Source organism: Alosa sapidissima, chromosome 15 (genome assembly GCF_018492685.1).
Source record: "Alosa sapidissima isolate fAloSap1 chromosome 15, fAloSap1.pri, whole genome shotgun sequence".
NCBI lineage: Eukaryota > Metazoa > Chordata > Actinopteri > Clupeiformes > Clupeidae > Alosa > Alosa sapidissima.
In genome coordinates, this window is record NC_055971.1 from 7,281,650 (window position 1) to 7,302,241 (window position 20,592).

Below are 20,592 nucleotides of genomic sequence, written 5' to 3' on the forward strand. Positions count from 1 at the left end.
TTATGTAAAAACCTTGGAATGTTCAACTCTTTTTAGAAGTCCAGGAAGGATGAAATATATGCTAATATATATTAGGCATGGCTTCAACAGAACTCTTAAATGAGCTCTCCCTTCTCCTCGTTCTCTCTCTCTCCCTCTCTCGCCGTCCTTTTCTTCACAGTGTTTCTCTCTTTCAGCATTCTCCTTTTCCTCTTTCTCTCTCTCTCCCTCTCTCGTCTCTCTCTCCCTTTCTTCCTCTCAGTGTTTCTCTCTTTCAGCGGTCTCGTTTTGCTTCCCTCGTTTCTCATCAGTGCAGTCATCATGCAATGAGAGAGAGAGAGAGCGAATGGCTCTGAACAGATGGAGAGGATCAAATGTCTGGTGCCCGAATGTGAGCGTGTCGGAGATGAGAACGTCACGTCTTATTTAGGCTCGGAGTGGGTTCGGCCAGGCTTGCAAACAATGCCACCCAGCCACATGGCATCATGGGCATCTAGCAACAGGTGCAGCAGCCCAGGCATTTGGAGCAGGGAGTTTTATACTTCTCCTACCACACCGCGGGCTGCAGCCTGCCTCGCACAGACTGGCATTTGGGCCAGCAAGAGTGGAAAAAGCACCCATTTGTCATTTAGGAGGCAGAATTCAAATCACGTCAATGCAAATTAAAAGCCCCCTTCCCATTACTGGCTTTAATGCAGAGGGCAGAGTTAATAGCCAGAATATGGAGACCTTATGTTCACTTGAAGCAGCTGTTAAACCACTACCACACACACACACACACACACACACACACACACACACACACACACACACACATAATGGCAAAAATCCCTCTTCTGGGTGTAGCAAATGCACTGCCGCAAGGCTGCCACAGGTAATAATAATTTTCATAAACCAATGCCCTATTGAGCAGCATGTCCTGAGCAAGCTAGCGTGCTGTGCAGAAAACATAGTGTGGCATTTAACAGACTTGGATAATGAGTTTTGAATCGATTCAGACTGAGACCGTTCCTTTGAGCTACTGCAACAACAGATTTAAATCTCTCAGACTGGAGAGAGACATCCAGCCCGGAAAAAAAAAAGGCCAAGCCATAGCATAGTATCCATAGCAAGGCATCCTTATGTACCTGAAGCCTCGACAGCGGCCCCGTTCCTAACAACATGATGCGGAGAGACATAATGGTATGTACAGGCTCATAATGAGTGGAGGGCTGCTGTGGAGCGGATGCGGAGGACTATAGGAGTTACGTAAGGATCTGGGGAGGAGATGGCAGGTATGTGCAGAGGAGGGTTGAGGGAGAGTTGAGCCCACGCGTCATTTCTGCACCCCCGAGGGGTAAACGTGGCTGTCCTTCTGACCCTCACCCATGCGGCACCACCACGCCACCCAGGGGACTGGGTTACATAAGGGGCCCCGCAACTTAAATCATCCAACAGACGTCATGTAACCTACAGCACACATACAGACATACATCACTCTGATGTATATGCACTCACACATATGCACACACACACACACACACACACACACACACACATTAACACATATATTGATGTACACATAAATCTACCTGTTTGTTCTGTCCTCTCTCTTGTACACAGCGTACACACCCACACACACACATACATACACACACACACACACACACACACACACACACACACACACACACACATACACACACACACACACACACACTTACACACACACTTACACACACACTGTACATTTATTCTCTCTCACATGCACCCTCACATCTACACACACACACACACACACACACACACACACACACACACACACACACACACACACTCTCTCACAAACCTCCCTGCCTTGTCCTTCCCTCTCTGGATGACACCGGGGAAGTAAACAGAGGAAATGTGTCATTTTTATCCTGGGGATTGTTTTTACCTCGTTAATTTCACACCCAGGAGAGATGGGTGCCACGCACCTCCTTTCTTCTGCCTGACGCTCATTATTGATGCGCCGTCTTTATGCATATTCATCGTGACCCTGTCGGCAGCCCTGTAAAGGAGTTCACCACAATGGGTTTATCAGCACGCTAGCTGCAGAGGACGAGGATCTATCTTCTGCTTTATCTACACAAAAGGCCTCCTCTGACTTTCTACTGCAGTTCGTTATTAACCCCTGAACAGAGCGACTTTCTCAGAAGTGAGGAGGGAGATGGGGGCATTTAACCACAACACTGGGGCTAGAAAAAAGAAGTTCCATGTCTTTTGTCCCATTCAGACCATCATCAGATGGCGGTTAGTCCAGGTGGATGCTGTTTATAAGATGGGTGTGAACTATTGTGTAGCTGCATGGAAATATGTGGATTCATTTTTTGTAGCATCAGACCAAAACCACTTTGATTTCTACGATTCAATTTTTTTGAACCACCAACAGTCCTCACCTTGAAGATGCTGGCAGTTTATTTTCAAAAGTTTACACATATTTCACTCAAGCATCTGAGGGTTGTGAGGTCAAATGATGAAAATTGCTTGGAGGCATACACAGTGATTGCCCATTCATGTCAACAAAACATTTTGTTGAAAAAGAAAACTTGCTTAAAGAGAACATAGTAACCTGAAATAAACTCAAGTTTATTTACAAAGCAGTGCAGACTTGATGTGCAGCATTCTGTTGTGAAATATGTCGCTCTGTGGATCACAACTATGTCGCAATGTGCAATGTGCAATGCACACATGTGAATGTTGGTTACAGTCAAAGTCTTTTTGGCAAGTCCCTCCACTCGGCGGCCATACTGTAATGCTTTTTGAGCACTTATCGAGCATCTATTTCGGCAGAAATGTGCGTGCGCAAGGCTTCACGACACCAACCTTGCTCCAACGGTAACATCACAACACATGATTGGCACAATGTATTCACAACACATCACATAATTGGCACAATGTGTTCACATGTCGACTTTTTTGCCATGGAAGACACAGGATATGTGTAGACAACTGCCATATTGGTGTTACAAACTAACCCCATGCATTTCTATGGATGATTTTTTGAGTGCTGTGTCTCCTCATTAGAAAGTCTCTGTCACAGTCTGCAATCAAGCAGTCAGATGCAGATTTGCTACTGTAGACCTTACATAACTTCTATAAATGGCCCAGAGACAAGCCCACGTCAATATATGGCATCTAAATGACAATGCTAGTAAGCTAGACATACAACATTCCAAAGCTTAGCGTATGGTGCAGAAACAACAAAGTTGAGTTCATTAGCAGAAATCACCTCCTTTTAAATCCTCACATGGATGCAAAAATGGACTTGACTCGTGTTTGCCTTTTTAACCTCTGTTATGGGGTCAATCACAAACCACTTTCAGAATACCCTCTAGTCACATATAAGTCCTCATGTTACATGAGCACCACTTTATCATTTTATCATTACATTCAAGCCACTGACCTTGTTGCTCTGACTTTGGTGCTCAATCATTGTGCTGTGCTGTTGTCATACATGGACTCATCAGGTGATCTATGCCTGTCTGACCTCAGATGCAGGTTGGATACAGACAACTCGGTAGTTAGTTATGGCGCTGTGCGTCCTTTTACATCCCATGCGTCTGCATTATGTATGTATTATGTATGTGTGTCACTCTGAAAGGTTTGAACTGGATGACTGGATGATGTCAGGTGTGTGTGTGTGTGTGTGTGTGTGTGTGAGTGTGTGTGTGTGTGTGTGTGTGTGTGTGTGTGTGTGTGTGTGTGTGTGTGTGTGTGTGTGTGTGTGTGTGTGTGTGTGTGTGTGTGTCTCCAGGGTGGGTATGTGAGTGTCATGGCGTTTACATCTCCTCACCTTCACACCTTGCATGGCTGCCAGCGTATCATAAGACCAACCCTCCCAGTGCTCACACCCTCACACTTAATCCTGTCATCTCTCAGGCCCACAGAGGCCCTCTCTCTCTCTCTCTCTCTCTCTCTCTCTCTCTCTCCATCTCTTTCTCTCCATCTCTTTCTCTTTCCTCCCTTTTCCCCAGTTCCATCTCCATCCCCTTCCCCCTCTCTCTCTCTTTCTCTGCTATCTATAGGTGGACTTATATATAGGTGCATACCTTGCAGGGAGCTTTATGGTTGTCCAACATGAAATCAGACAGATGGAAGCTGTCAGAAATGCTACCTGGTGAAAGCTGAAGCCTCCCCCCGAGGTCAGGCTTTCTCCCATCTCACCATGACTGATGACGGCACCCACGGACAATAAAGAAGAGCATCCATGAGGTGTGCACACACGCAATGCCTCGTAATGTCTGCCTTGAGTCATCCACTCTGAGATAATGATGGCTTTCCTGTGTGGGAGTTCTCCTTCACGTGCTCCGACAGGATGCTATCATACTGGGACCAAATAAAGCATAACACACAATAATGAACGCCAATACCATTTCATGTCTTGAGGGAAAAACAGACAGTGTGTCATATGCACTGGAACCACACAGGATGCAAATATACCATCCCGCCCTGAATTCTTTTCCTGTATTGTGTATCCGTGAATAATAATGTTGTACATAAATCTATATGTGCAAAGCTATCTTGCAATGCACACACACACACACACACACACACACACACACACGCACACACACACACACACAAACACACACAGACACACACACACACACACACACACACACACACATGTGGTGTGAGACAGAAGCAGGGCGCTGTGCAGTCTATTTCTCCCCCAGCATGCGCCCGCTCAGCGTGCTGCACATGTAGCCAAGGCCCAAGGAGCAGCAAACGCAAGACAGCAGCATTCACCTGCAGGGTTCTTATGCTAAAGAGAAGGCATCTCAAGGCATTTGGTTTAGCTGGCACTGATATTTGATCTGCAGTATGCAGCTTCCTGGGTCTACAACACCAGCACTGATGGGACTAAGAGGAGCAGCGTGGGGAGAGGGGGCGCTGGTGGCAGGTGGAGTACACCCTCCACATGGTTGTGGTATGTATGCACACGGACCAACTGAGGGAGCAAGCTACTGAGAGCTGAGCAAGGCAACGTCCCTGTGCAGAGAGGTCAACCGCTCAGGGGTCAGGAGCAGTCACTAAGGTCAAATGGAAGGTGGATTACTCTGGAGACAGACATGTGATTTGCTCTTCTTAAACGGTGGTCTCTCTCTCTCTCTCTCTCTCTCTCTCTTTCTCTCTCTGGCACTGCAGCTAGTGACCCACATCATGGAAGAGGATGTTGCCCATCATTCACCTCCAGTCATGTGTCAACAGCCTCCATCCCCCACTGGGACACCTGCCCTGCTGGTTGTCATGTTCCATTCTTGTCCTCCTCCCCATGTGCCTTCTGATGGCATTTTACATGGGAAAGGGCCCAGTGGGAGCTGTCCAGACAGGTGGTGCTGAAATGCTTATGGACTGCTGCAAAGATCATGTCCCAGACATGGTTCCACCACATAGGCTATGTATGCCATGCTGACTGACAGAAAACACAACATGATGCTACTGCAAGGTCATATTTATGAAGTATAGTCAGAGCAATGCTGTTTTTCAAGTCAGTCAATGTGAAGAGGCCGATGAATATTGTAAGTACTGTATGTGTGTGTGTGTGTGTGTGTGCGTGTGTGTGTGTGTAGTACATGAGAGTGGAAGAAAATATGAATGCATAGAAAAGGTGTATGACTCCACATGTTTGACCCCTCTTAAGTTATCTTGCTGATGTAAATAAGCTAAACAGTGCTTACATGTGGGTGAAAGGCCCATCAGTAGAATGGAAGATATTTCCTGGAAGGCAGCCGGGGATGAGAGGGAGAGAAATGGGGAGAGGAAGAAAGAAGGCAATGGAAAAAAAATGCCAACACATTTCAGGAAGCCTAAGAGAAAATGGAGACATGCTTTACAGGATGAGGATTCCCTCAGTGTAAGTGTTTGCGTGTACAGTATATGTGTGCGTGTGTGTGTTTGTGTGTGTGTGTGAGAGTGTGTATGCGTGTGTGCGTGTGTGTGTGTGCGTGTGTGTGTGTGTGTGTGTGTGTGCGTGTGTGTGTTGGAGGAGATGTACATGTACACGGGCGCTGGGGGTTCACCCTTGCCTGTGTGTATTTCTGGTGAGGAGCGCCTCATTCTGTCGTGGTTATGCAACCCTGCGTCATCCAGCCGGCGGAGCCGCGTCGGTGGGCTGAGGGGGAAGACGGGAAGCCTGCCAGCTGCGTGTAATTACACACCTACGTTCCACAGAGAACTCTTCAAGTCCCAGCTACCTCGCACGGCGAGGGGGGCAAGGGCCGCTTAACATGCACCGAAACCCAGAAATAATCCTCCCTTAATCAAACAAGGCTTCTATTTTCAATGTGTGATAGTCTTCAAATTTGGAGATTTCCCTAATTATCTGTAAGCGTTGCTGTTGGAGGAGACTGCAGTTATATCCTTGTTTGTTCAGGGCCTGTGTGTGGGTCCAGAGAGGAGGTGCAACGCTGCTGAATGGGGAGAAATAAGGGCTAGCTGCAGAGTTCAAGCACCACTGGAAATTTGCCAGGGGTTGTTTTTCGTTATAAGTTCAAGGTCTGCAGATGATCACACATTAAATGCTGATGTAGCCATGTATATATACTCTAGTAGCGCATAGTTAGGCTGTTAGATGGTTTCTAACTTGCCTGCAGACTGCAGTTGACCATAGATTCACATTCTTGGATGCAGGTAGATGTAGCAATTGAGCCTGTATATGATGTTGGTCCTGTTGTTGTTTGGGGTCAGATCTTGCCCGGTGCCTCTGCGGCACCCACTGGTCAGGTGGGCTATTTCTGGTCCAGTGGTAATTAGTCTCAGCAGTTTCAGCAAAACAGCCACATCCACATCATTAAGCGACGCGTGGAAAAACACAACATTTTCAAACTTGAATACTTTTTACTGAGGGATTTCTGCCTAATTTGATGGCAACTGTACAAATATCGGAGGACATTGAAATCTTGCATAACTCTCTCTCTCTCTCTTTCTCTCTCTCTTCCTCTCGCTCTCTCTCTCTCACACACACACACCCATACCCCTGTTTACTCAGGAGACCACAACAACAGCAAAAAAACACAAACCCAGGCAATTTCATCAAGGTTCCGGTCCCTGTTCACCTGATCCCTCATATAAATGTGACATACCATAATATCCATTTCCCCAATCCTGACCAAAGAGGTGCACTGCAATAAAGCACATTTCTGGGATGGTTCCCCTGATGATTCAGCACAGATATGCCTCCTCTCAAACGCATCCGCGTTTACAGCGTGTCTAATGTGATAAATAACATTAGGAGCACAATCCACATCAGGATTAGACCCTTTTACATGATCTCAGGGAGCGATAAGATGCAGTTTATTTCAGATGAGAAACCTAGACACACAGCCCACTATTCAACACCACAGCCCTCTGAGATGTCCATGTATACGGGGAAAAACAACTCATCCATTTCCCTGTCAAATGATCACCTCTACTGTCAGACATGCACAGGTTAGATAATGAGTGTTTTAAACTCACTATGCAACACTCAAAGATTGCTATTGTATACGGTGTAGTGTACGGAAACCAATGTTATTGAAGCAGATAGATTTCATTTCTTCTCCATGCTTTTTTAGTTTGGCCTAGGTACTGTGAAGAGCTGTATCAGAGATATTACTTTTGCATATCTAGCCCAACCAATCCTCTGTACATGACTTATCAATGCCATATATTGTAAAGACATTGCATACATTTATTTGACATGCACATATCTTTAAAAATATGCTGTGATGGCCAGGTTGTTTCAGTATGTCTGCCATGGTGTATCCAAACTCCTCAATCTAATCTAAAGATTCTCATGAATTTAATTTGTCAGCTGAATTCTGGAAATGGCCCAGAACTGAATTCGCTTTCTTTATCCTGACACGTAACCACTTGCATTTGCTGTAAAGTGCAATGATATAAAATGATATAAAGATACAAGTAGATCGAACTGAGTGGAGTTAATGGCAAGAGCTAATACATCAAATAAACTGACTATACAACCTTTCAGGAATGCACAACGGAAGAACTTGATTGATTTTTTGTAGTTATCCATGTTACTGAGCAAACGCACATACTGTAAGTTGAGTGTACACCATGCATGGCTGCGTGATATCAATGCTCTGGTGGGAAGAGCATTGTGGGTAATTGGTTGCTGATGGCGACCCTATCTGTCAGCATCGGTGAGCCAGGCCTACATAAGTGGGTGCGAGAGGGCTCGCGAGTGGAGAAGCTCTTTGGTTTCTCCCTCCACTCAGACGTCCCCATACACACATACACACACACACACACACACACACACACACACACTATACCTCGGGCTACTACAGTGCAGTGTGAGCAGTACTAGCTGCTGAGAGACATACATACACACTCACAAGAAATAAAATGGCACTTTTTCATATATTGCACGGCTCTGTGCATGCTTGTGAGTGAGTGTGAGTGTGTGTGTGTGTGTGTGTGTGTGTGTATGTGTGTGTGTGTGCTATGTGAGTCTGTGCCTCTCATATGTAAAATTGCACCCACAGGAGCGATTCAAGAGCGATTTCTCTCAAAATAAGGTAGGAGGATCAATTTACCTTTTTGAAATACTATGGACTACTGAAACCTTCATAAGCTTATGTCATGGATGAAGTGGCATGGGCACGGCACTACTGTGTGTGTGTGTGTGTGTGTGTGTGCTTGTGTGTTTGTGTGTCTGTGTCTGTGTGCATTTGACTTTTTGATTGTTTGCGATGGCAGACCGCAACATCCTGGTAATAGCATCCTGGACCAGCGACTTCTCATTGTTATGGTGGAGTTCACTGATAGCAAAGTACATATGTAGCAGGTAGACCTTCTCTGCCTGCTATTTCCCCATAGCACCTGGAAGTGCTAATGAAGGGGGGTGGGGCATTTGATCAATCTGGCACCAGTGGAGTGTTACTTAAGAGGGGCAGTAGCCAGTAGCAATGTAGACTCCACTGGTGTAGCCCCTGCCTGCTACCGTCGGGTATGCTGTCTCCCCATAGACATTTGTTGTTTTATGTTATGTATATTGTGGTGTGTTCTTTGTTTAATCTTCTGTGTTCTGTTCTTTTAGGCAGCAGTCATGCTGATGGGGAACATGGGTCGTGCTGCTGTCTTGTCTTGTCTTGGTTTTGCTTTGGTTATTTTATGTTTGGTTTTTGTGTTGCCTGTCTTGTCCTTCTGTGTGTAACTTTCATCTTTATTTAGTAGGGAGGTGGCTCTGAGGGGGTCTAGTTTAAGCACATGTGTGGTGTTTTTGGTGTATTCCTTGTAGCTTTACTGTGTACTTTTGCTGTGTAACAGGTGAACCTTTCTTTATGCTTGCATGGTATTGGTCTGAACTTCCATAGTTGCCACCCTCAGATCTCCACTTCCCTACCTTTGTCTTAATAAATATTGTTTTCCTGTAATTCATGTCCACTGTGTAGTTACGAACCTGAAAGCGGTACAATCTCTTAAAGATTCCCTGATGCACTAGGCCTCAGGGTGGCGTAGTCAGGCTACTGTGATTGGCCCCTTGGCCCTTCCCATGTACCACCCTGTTACACATACATACATACATACATACATAAATAAATAAATAAATAAATAAATAAATAAATAAATAAAAGGACAACAAATGCAGAAAGCAAGGCCCAGGCAGGTGTTCCTCCCACCTTAGGAGCACAGCTGGTGAGGTCTCAGACACCTGGCGTCCTGGCTGAGATGTGGAGTTGAGAGTCCATCTCCAGTAGCAGTGGGGGAGCATTCAGCTCTGTTGGCTAAGCTGCGATCAATGAGCAACTGATGATGAGCAAAACAAAACAAAACTCCTAAGCTAATGAAAACATGAGATATTATTCAGAAATGCCCGGGAGGTTCAGCGTTTCACATATTAAAACCACTAATGATCGCTGTGGCTTTTGGACTGTGGATTATAGCTGCAGGCTTCCCATCCCTGGCACATCTCTGATGAGAGTGCAATCCAGACCCCGGCTCCCACCGTCATGCCAGGGATATGCAGGACATGTTTATTTCATGCATATTCACATAATCTCCTCCTTTGCCAGAATCCTGAAGCCTGCCAACTCAAAGTACACTTAGTAAACACACACAACATGGTGCCAACGCTCATATCTAGGTCTTTACCAAAGATGAGTGTAAATGATGTTGATATGTAGAACAGAAGCATCATGGGCGAGAAGTTAGAGTAAACTTTATTTGGATAGTCTAGTCCAATCAGGAGTGTGATCCAACCAGTTGATATCAAAGAATACAAACAGATGATCCAATAAGGATCAGAGTTGGGTTGGGTGAGATATGCTATTATACGTAGTGGAGGATGAGACTTAGATCATTGGTTATGGGTGTGTTGAATAGATGCTATACAGCAGCAGACTGTATTGATAATCTGACGTCTTCATATTTTCTTCATTATCTTCTTACAAAGAGTGACATCAAGAACTTACTGTAGTTGTTGTTGACCAATGGAAATTCACTAATTGATTTCTAACTTTGTAAACCCCAGAGATGGGAACGCTATCTCCATCCTTTTTGACCCCCTGTGGCCCGATCTCCATTTGTTCTCCGCTTCTCTGCATATCATCTCCCGCTAGCGCTCCCTGCATCCCCTCCCTGCTGCCGCTCCTCTCATTCTCTTTATCGCTTCGGCCAAAATCAATTAAGCCCACATAAATCAGTCTGGCTGTCTGGACTGGACCTGACACCGGCCAGATAGACAGGAACAGGCTGGACCGGGAGGGGAGGCGAGCCAGAGTGGCAAAATCCAATCGATAATCTACTGCTCGGGAATTATCATGGCCAGATACTATCTATAATCAGCGCATACGCACCCATTCATCGGCTTCTCTTAAGGTCCTGCAGTCTGTGGAGTACCCTGTCTTATCTCACGTCACATTCATGCGGGAATGTGGAGCAGACATTCAAGAGCGTGCCAAAAGACTTTTTCAAGGGTTTCTCGCCATAAAAGGAAAATGCAGGTAGGCAGCAGCGATTCATAAGCAACCTTTACATTTGCTAAGCGTGTTTTATTGTTTGGATATGGCCCATTCGATGCCACAGTCCCAGGAAATCGGTGGTTAACACCAATCAGTTTCAAAGCCCACGGGTAAGGATTTACTCTGACAGATTACAGGTTAAAGGCTGCACTGCTACAGCCCCAGTGCTGTGAAGGGAAAATAAATAAATAAATAAATACATAAATCTGAACTACTGAACCTTTGGCAAAAGGACATTCACAAAAGGAGAATGATTTCATGTTTTCAAAAATTACAGCATTAAGTTGAAAGTTAATGCTAATAAATGCCTTACGCCAAGATGGAACTAAACAGAGCATTGATCATGTGCTGACAGTTCATAAGTGCCCGCCTTGTGCCTCAAATTTGAACCTTTAAACTGGTAAACGTCACAGTGGGGCACCGTTTTAATACCACATCAAATACCTTAAAACAGTCCGCTGGGGCCCAGTACATGGGGTCAAACTGGGGGAACTCTTTTCTTTGCCAATCTGAAAACTCTGACATGAGCTCCCAGTGGAAATGGCCTGAGCTACTGGCCTTGGTGCTAGTTTGGGGGAGGGTGGGGGGGGGGGGGGGGGGGGGATGGGTGAGAGAGAGAACAAATTGGCACGAAGAAAAAAGAAAGTTGAGCACAGAGAATCAAATGTGAACTGCAAAAGAGAGGGGGGGGGGGGGGAGAAAACAAAATCAATTTGCTTCTTAAACACTCCAGCCTTTGAGCAAATCCTGCCCAGTTTGCATGCATTGTTTCTGCGAGAAAGCGCTCATGCGTGTCTATTTATATAACTTAATCTGCTTCTGGTGAATATGCATTGTTTGCTTGACTGTGTGCCCTGCTCCATTTTGATTGTGTACAAGCTTGGCGTGAGGAGGCTTCTGCACCTAAACAAGAGAGGCTGTGAAATCACCGGAAACATGAACGTGTGTGTGTGTGTGTGTAAGAGAGAGAGAGAGAGAGAGAGAGAGAGAGAGAGAGAGAGAGAAAGAGAGTGAGAGAGAGCAATCAAGAAAGAGCAGATGAGAGAGAGGACACATCTGACTCTTTTCTGCCTTGTTGTTCCTTTGCTGTTTTTGTTGTTGTGAGTTTCTTTCAGAGCTGCTCAGGTATAAATTAAAACTCCCAAACAGAGCACAGTGCTGCGCTCATAGTGGCCCAGATTACTGCTGAACCAAAGAAAAAAACAAACACACAATTTGGTGCTCACTCCCTTATGTTCTCTCTCTCTCTCTCTCTCTCTCTCTCTCTCTCTACCTCTCTCTCTTTAATGGTGGTAAAGGCACAGACTGTCTCCGAGTGAAAACAGAAAAATACCTTAAAATAGCTCTGAATGTCTCTGTCCTGTTGGTGATGACGGTGGGTTAAGTTTGGTTCCTGAAGTTCTGGAACTGTGGAAGTCCCAGCTCTCCTGTCCCAGTGTTCCCTTTGCGTCTGTGGACAAAAGTGGGTTAGCGCAGCAAACCTGCGGTCTGTGTAATTTCACGCTGTGGGTGTTTTGATAATGGGCTGGTTGGGACCGGGTGGGATAATTCCCTTTCAACAGGGCCCTTTAATTCCTTTAGCCTCCCTCTGAAAGGTTGATTAATGGCCAAGGTCTTTGTGTGTTACATGGGGAATGAAGACAGAACAGCAACCCCCCCCCCACACACACACACATACACACACACACACACATCTCAGGCTTTAAAAAACACACAAACAAATTCCGCCTCCTCCTTGTTTTTACCCCCTGACTTGCTTATGAATGATACATGCATTCCCATGGTGCATTTTGGGGGTCTGATGCGCACAGCGCTCAGTAAAAAAATAAATAAATGAACTGAAAGTGTCACCCCCGTCAGACGCTAATCAAGAGAAAATAAATGGGGCATTTTTCTACATAACACCTCTTATAAACATCCATTTGGCTGCTGCTGTGGGAGAGACAGGGACCGTGCGAAGGCAATTCCCCCACCGGATAATGGCCGCTGGCAGTTTGTTGATTAGGCGGCCCATGGCCCACTCTATCGTCTTTAACGGGGCTGTCCAATTGGTGGGGGGCCTCCAGTGGCCTGTCTCTTTAACAGAACAAAAAAAAAAAAGAGTCCCGTTCCTGCTATTTGGTTAGGATCACCCAGGGAGTCAGGCGCCTGATGCCACAATCAGCCTCAATTTCTTGGAGCCGCTTCATGCGCGGGCCGCAGGGGTCACGTGTATTACAGCATGCCTGGGGTGCACTACAGCAGGGCCAGGTGAAGCGGGATGGTGGCTGAAGAGGCTCACGTGTCACACCGCACACAAAGCTGTGAGTGATTGAGTGAGCGAGGGAGTGAGTGAGTGAGTGGCCATGCCAGCCACAGTGGCCCGGAGGTCATCAAGCCCTCGACCCGACATCGGGGGTGGGGGTGGGGGAGGGGGTTGGGGGATGGGGGATGTACAGCCTCTCTGGCAAGCCTCATCCTTCACTCTCCTCTTGCTTCTTTGTGGATGGAAAACCGTGCGAAGCCATCTAGGACAGGAAGAATCTGTCCCAACTGTTTAGGCTGTGCTCAGGTGTGTTCAGTTGCCGTTTGATGTTGATGGTTCTTGAGCTCCGCGCTGACAGAGGAAAGCCCGTTTGAAATGGGCAGCAGGAGTGAGGAGGAAGGCCAAGGAGCCGAGCGGAGAAGGTATGAGGAGCTGCAGGAAGACGGACTCTTACAGCCATGGGGTCACGCGAAGGTAATGAATGTTATGGATGGAAGAACTCCGTCTACAAAGGAGGGAGAAAAGAACGTGGGAGGAGAAAGGAGACAAAAGAGGGGGTTGAACACACAGTCCTGATTTACAGAAGACTTGACAAAGGGCTTTGTTCACAACATCGGCAAAGTCATTTTTTTCTTCTCCCTCCATTCCTTTGTAAGATGGAAAACCTACAATGGCTATGAATCCTGCGGGGGAGGGGGGGGGGGGGGGGGGAGGGGGGGGGGCAGCAATCCCTGCCCCAAGGTCATCCACATGAAACTCTTTTTTTACCTCCCTCTGCCCAGGCAGGCATATTCCAACCAGAGTGTCCCGTTCAAGAGAGCTCCTACAGTACATCCATACCATGGGACAGATTTACTGACCCTGCCTCTAAGCACATGGAACACAGTAGACAGAAGACAAAAGGACAATGGATGGACAGTGTTGTGCAGGAGAGAGTTATGTGAAAAGGGTTGAATAATAAGCACAGGTGGGATGTGGAGAGGTTTGATGGTACCTTTAGCATAAGTACCAGGTAAGTACCAGATGAGAGATATAGAGGTGGTGACAGATTGCCATTCAAGTCGGTCCTTCAAATTGACAGAAAAAAGCTGTTAAAGCTGTCATAACACTAAAATAAATATCTCAGCTGTGTTTCAGTCACCAAATCAAAACCAATTGCATGCCTAAAAACAGAAGGGGGAGAGAGACAGAGAGAGAGAGAGAGAGAGAGAGAGAGAGAGAGAGAGAGAGAGAGAGTGCAATGTTCTTCTCCACGGAGCATCAAAAAGAGATTTTTGATTCTATTTTCCAGAATGCTGTGTGGCGTGACGCAGTCAGACTCGGCCTTAAATGGAGCACGGACGATGAATATGGATGAGGAAGTGTACAAGGTAGTAAATTGCATGTTCTTTTGATTGCTGACTCTTTTTAAATTATTAACAGGCAGGTTGAAAGAGGAGGGGGAAAAAGCCTGCACAGCAATATGCAGGCAAAACAGACCCGAGCTCTCCTCTGCCTGTCTGATTCCTCAACAAACTGCCCATCACCCTTTCCTCCCACTTTGATCTTATTCCCCCCTTACTTTGTGGTTAGGGCCGTAAGAGATTACTAAAGAGTTATGCACCGCTACACGCATTCACTTTAAACCCACATCAACTATGGAGGATCAACCGGTTGTTTGTTTTTTTTAAGGACAGCAATTTCCAATAGTGGATAAGATGAAGTGACATCACTAAGGAATAGTGGTGCATGGTATGAACAGTAATGGTGGATGCCGGAAGGTATGGAAGATAGTGTGCTACATTAACTCCTCCTCTTTAGCACTCTTTATCTTTATTTCTGGTGGGTATGATTATGTATTCGAGATATGTTTGTTTTTTGTGGAAAAGAGACAGTGTACAGATCAAATACACGATACATGATATCAAGGCCATTTCCTCCCTTTAATAAACAAGATACGACCTTTTGAGCCATACCTAATCCCATTTATTCTGACACAAATGAAATTAACATAGATCGACCTCAGCAGACCGAAGTTTTGGTGTAAGTATATATGCAGTATATTACATCAGTGCTGCCAGTGGAAATAGGGATATCGGCCCCCACCCCTCTGAATCGATTGTGTACCATTAAGATGGGCCTGACTTGAGCCCTGCATTATGCATTTCAATGAGACAGATGCAGCATCCAAGACATTTTGGTGATGTGAACCCAGATAAACTGCTCCGCAGTTTGTCTCTTATCATGGACACCAACTTGTGCCTATTAATGGAAAGGTATTGCTGAAGTCCAAGTCCATTTTGCCTTAACAATCCTCCACACTTGTGCAGCCTCACTGACAAGCTCAAACACAGCCCCAGTGGTTGGAAGCGTCTCCGGGAACCACAGCCAAGCCTAACCTGCTTGTTTCCAGTTCCATTGAAAGAGGAATAAAAGACCCATCCCTGGTGTGCGGCTTTGCCAAGCTCCTTACAGCAGCCAACCCCATGTCCTCCTCCTCCTCCTCCTCCTCCTCCTCCTTCTCTCACTCCTTTCCTTGGCCCCCTCCCACCCACACCAACCCCCTCCAATTTTGTTGATTAAATATTTTGATGCATCACCACATGTGAGCTGATTTGGTCTCGGAGTAGAATATGGTTGTTGCAAAGGTTTGCAAATTTGAGGCGAGGGAATGGACCAAGATAGAGCATGGGGAGAAGCAGAGTGAGTGAATGAGACGAGATGAAAACCTACGATTGAAAAGGACCTTTTAGGAGCCTTTGCAGTCCAGCACTGTGCAAGTCTGCATGTGCCATCTTAGCGTTCTCAAAACACACAAGAATACAGTGACTCCAAAAACACCAAAAAGCACCAGGCATGAGCACATAATCAGTCGATAATTGTAAGAAGAGAATTGTTGAATTGTAGTTGTATCAATGAGTTCTTACAGAATGCATCACACACCTATGACAGTGTTCCAAAATGGAAGTTCGGGAGGGATGTGACAAAATGTGCCACGCCTCGAGCATCAGACTTTTGTAAGTAACTTTCCAGCCCACCTGCAAGCTGCAGCATTTGCTTGGGCATTCGCTATCAATTGCCTGCACAGTCAACGCCAGCAAGATCCCTGCATCGCACTTCATGGTCCTGGCTAGAGACTCACCAAACACATTTTGCACTCTGCATACTTCTGTTAAGGCAAATACATCAATTAAAAACAATATGAAATAAATTATATGAAAAATAATTTAATAAATTTATATTTAACAATACTGGAATTGTCAGAGTTCTTCAGCTCACATGAAAGCACTGTGTTTACAGGACATGGAAAAAGAGCAGCGCAGTGATTCATTCATCAGTATTTTTATTCCCCCTTTCCCTCTCTCTCTTTGCTTCATTTCCACATCTGTCCCTCCTTTGCATCTCATCACTAATGTATTCTTACAGCGTCTTCCACCTCTCCCTGTCCTCGTCTCACCTCCACACGGGCCCTCTCAGCCCAAGCATCAGAGTTTGTCTCAGGACAGCTCTCCCTCCCTCCTCCTCCTCTTCCTCCTCCTCCTCGCACCACGCCTTCTGTTTCCTCCTCTTCCTCTCCTCTCCTCTCCTTCGCTCCGCAGATGTCGAGAGACCCATCTACTTAGCATTCCAACTGGGCCGAGGTCTTTCAAAATAAAAGCGGAGGACCTTTCGGGTCTGAGGACAATTTCCATTACGTCAAATCAAATTAAAAATAGCAGAGCGATCTTAATTTTTTTATTTTATTTTTATCATGGCAGCCCTCTCTGGCATGGTCCTCCACTCTCGTTCCCTTGGACGTGACGCGGAGGCAGGCCTTCAAGTCCCGGGGTCACTTTGACTCATCCGTGATCTGCTGAGAGAGTGCGTATGTGCGTTATATGAACGGTTAGACATTAGCGTGTGATTCACGGGCATGGGCCGTGGGAGAAATGGATATATAGACGCTCTTTGAACTCTCAGAAAGGGAACGATCGTGCGTTGACAATCATCCACATGGCTCATGTTTGTGTGTGTGTGTGTGTGTGTGTGTGTGTGTGTGTGTGTGTGTGTGTGTGTGTGTGTGTGTGTGTGTGTGTGTGTGTGTGTTTACCTCACTGTCATCCCCAGTATGTCTGCTCACAAACACTTGGTTTAGTTGTCCAATGATGTTTGCTGCAGTGGCATACATATAAACAAACATGAACAATGATGTCAAACTGTACCTTACGTAATCATTTGTGGGACCAATATGCCTCTGTCTGTTAGTGAGTCTTGCTGAATTAACCTTTCACTTGATTTGATCTCGCTTGCTCTTACTCACTTTCTAATTGTATCATTGGAGCCAGATGTTTACTCTCATTTCTGCTACTTCCTCTTCTGATGTTGCATCATGCCCCTATTGGCCTTGTCAGCCATCTTATGGAGCATATTGTAGTCCCTGGTAGATGAACACCAAAAATACTGCAGCCTGGCAGTCTCTGCCAGAACCACCCCTAAACATGGTATCAGATAACAAGTACAGTATAACCAAGTCATAAAAACTGACAAGGATGGCATATTTAACAGACATATCTTAACATACATATTGAATGAATATTTACATAATGTATAGGTATTATCTGTGCCATGATCGTAAGGCGGTTATGACTGGCCTGAACTTACTCAGGCACTTTAACCAAAGCACTTCTGTGTCTGGGAGGCCCAGAGTGCCCGGGGCTCAAATGCTACTTTGGTTTGGTGTCTGAACCCTGGTCAGGACAGCTGGTGCAAATGTGTCTCAGCTGTCCATGCACCAGGTCCTGGGAGAGGTAACAGGGTTGACATGGATGCACCAACAGGCTCAACGGCCATATATGGAGATGAGAGAGAGATCCATTGCTATTAGTCATCTTGATGCACACAGCCTAAATGTCCTACTGTAAGGCAACGCTCACACACCCTCTTCTTCACATGCATTCAGTCTACTGTGTATACTACATGAATCTCAATCTATCTCACCTACTTCAGAACAGTCCCAGTGTACACAAAGTCAGACATGCTTGTACAGTGTCTTAAAATAACACCGACCCCCTCATATATGTCAGGGTTAGAAACAGCAGACATAACAGAGTTGAAGACAAGGAGTACACCTCTTGCCTTCTTGACTGTGCTATTCTAGTTCCCACACATCCACCTTGGCCTACTTTACCTCTGCAAGCTCTCATCAGAACAGTTATCTCTTTTGCAGCCTTCAACTCTGTGGGAACAGAAGAGAGAACGACAGAGGCGCTGAAATGGGGGGGGGGCATTAATATGGACAGAGAGCAGAGCAGGGGAATGCAACAAAACAAGATGCATGTGTTGTATGAATACATTAACGAGATGCACTCACTCAGTACTCTGGATGCTGAGACGAAAGAAGTTGCCGTCTGATGGCAGAAATAAATATGTTCAAATATAGTGCCTTGTGTGGTTGTTCCTTGAGTGTGTCTTTCTCGACTAATTAATGCCAAGGAATCAGACGGCATCTCAATGCTAGTGATTTTCTTTCACACCCCCTCACTAAACTCGTGGCTTCTTGCTTGGATGGCATGCCTCTGTTTCCGCCTCTGGCATCAGGACTCTGGTGCCACCTGCCTCTGTCTTCTCTCTTTCCTCCCGTTAGTTCATTAGACTGACAGACTCCAAGGACTCCATGGAAGAGGCATGCTTTACAAGATACAGGCCTCGTGAGATCAAATATTCTACCTATGTTTTGTTTCTGACTTTCAAGTGAGTCTTCTGTAAGGACACAATGGCAAGACTGACACACTCTTAAGGGGTTTATCAAGTAAACATCACAATAAATACAATTTGTTCATAATCATTCACAATAAGTACCTTCTGAAACAAAGGGACTGAGGAGAACTGAGAAGGACCTCATGAATAAAAATAGAGACAAAAAGAGGTTGGCCTAAATCCACTTCAACTTTAGATAGCAATTAATTCCATAATTAGAATCATTGCTTTTTTTAATTGGACAGTACGCCAACAGAGAGCAACAGTAGCAAGTTAAGAAATTCAATGATGCAGGCTAGGACTGAACACGGGAATAGACTATCTATCTCTCTCTCTCTCTCTCTCTCTCTCACACACACACAGAAAGAGAGAGAGAGAGAGAGAGAGAGAGGCTCCATATTCCCTACTGGGCCTCAGATGTAGAAAAACATGCCAGTAAGACAAATCGAGATTGGGTGAATGGACCTCTAGACCTCAAAGGGAAACTAAACATAATGAGGTATTAAGTAAACACTGTCAAAATGTTCCTGGCAACTGTTAAGTGCATTGCAACAGTCTAGTGTCCAATTATAGATGAAGTCAACAGGCTTTAAATATCTGTGCAGAGACCTCAGAACATGTGCCAAAGTAACAGAGGAAGAATAGTATATGACCAGACAAAACTGGAATCAACGCTGCTATGCTGTAGAGGAGGATCTAGCTCTCTACTTCTGTCCTCCACTCAGTCCATGTACCTGGTGTGCTTTCTGTTTGTGCAACTTTGCCTATCCACCTTGTGTGCTTTGGTTATATCATTCATGTATCTATGCAAAACTGTGAAATGTCTTTGTGTGTTTATACACATTTCATTTATTATTATTATTATTATTATTATTATTATTATTATTATTATTATAGGGTGTGTACAGAAGTGTATGCATACTACTGATATAATGGGGGTTATGTTTTATATATTAACTTCAATGAACTGACAAACTTACAGACTAACTTTCTGAACAACAGCGTAGCTCAATACTGAGCAAAGTTAAATGTTCCCCTATTAGCATAGATCCCCATCATTCTGTCTGCTCTGGACATTTGGAGAGACCTTCCGTATGTCCTTATCCTTTCAGGATATGCCAAACATTTTCATAAACAATGACTAGACATTGTCACAGACAGTAAGGGCAGAGTGATGTGATTCCTTTTTTTACCCTTCTGAGGGTGAAAGCCAGAAGCCATCTTCCACAAATCGCTTTTAAAAGGTCAGACAAGAAGCTTTCCTAAATGATTAGCGTACAAATGAACATCTATGGCATTTAAGGGCCCGACTCCATCTGTTCCATGAATAAATCCACAGCTCCTAACACCAAATGCTCCTCTGCATATTTCCTTTATTAGATGCTGGGGGATATCACAAGGCAAATGATAGGGCTTATAACAAGGACACCAGTTGCATAAAAGACCATTCGATCCATTTGGGCATTTAGTTAAGTTTACTTTTTTTCACCTGCACAAGATAAGTAATATCTGATGACCTGACCTTTGCAGTATCACACAGCAAGCCCTCTGTTGTATTTAAGAGTTAAACAGTTCATTGGATTAAAGCAATATCTTGATTTTCAGAAATTGTAGATGCACCAGTGTGCAAAATTTTTTTTTTTTTTTTGTTAAAGTTTGGGGACA